The sequence below is a fragment of the Condylura cristata genome, unplaced genomic scaffold (genome assembly GCF_000260355.1).
Source record: "Condylura cristata isolate star-nosed mole 26May11 unplaced genomic scaffold, ConCri1.0 scaffold00022, whole genome shotgun sequence".
NCBI lineage: Eukaryota > Metazoa > Chordata > Mammalia > Eulipotyphla > Talpidae > Condylura > Condylura cristata.
The window spans coordinates 36,754,329-36,754,885 of record NW_004567123.1 but is presented as its reverse complement, the minus strand read 5'-3'; positions in this window follow the sequence as shown (position 1 = coordinate 36,754,885).

Below are 557 nucleotides of genomic sequence, written 5' to 3'. Positions count from 1 at the left end.
AGCTGCCCGGGCCCTTGTGAGCGCCGCTCCGCCCGCTCACTCCCGGGACCTTGGAGCCACCCCAGCGCCACGGACACGCAGCCGCCCAGCGAGGGTGTCGTCGCCCCAGAAAGGTCAATTCTGACATCCGGGGAGTTCGGTTCTCTGGAAAATAGCGGCTGAGTTCCCGCGGCTCCGCGGGCGCCACGCTGAGGGGCTGCTGGGCCGGGAGGGGGGCCCCCCACCCCCACCCGCCGGTTTCTAAACCCGGGGTGCGGAGGGACGGAGGGGGAGGCCGGCCCGGCCCACCAGGGGCGCGCAGGGCCTGGGCGCGGCTCTGAGGCTCCGGGAGGGGCCGGCGCCCCCGAGAGGCTCTGCTTCCGCCCGAGGCGCCCCAGCTTCCCGTGGGGATGCTTCTGCAGGCGGAGGGGTCTCAGGCGCCCTGCGAGGCCCGGCGCCTGGCTGCGGAGCCGGCGTTGGGGGTCAGCGCCCCACTTCTCTCCCGCCCGTGGGCCCAGCCTTCCACTCCGGGCAGCAGCTCCAGCAATGCCCTGCCCCCCGCCCCTGCCCGCACCCCG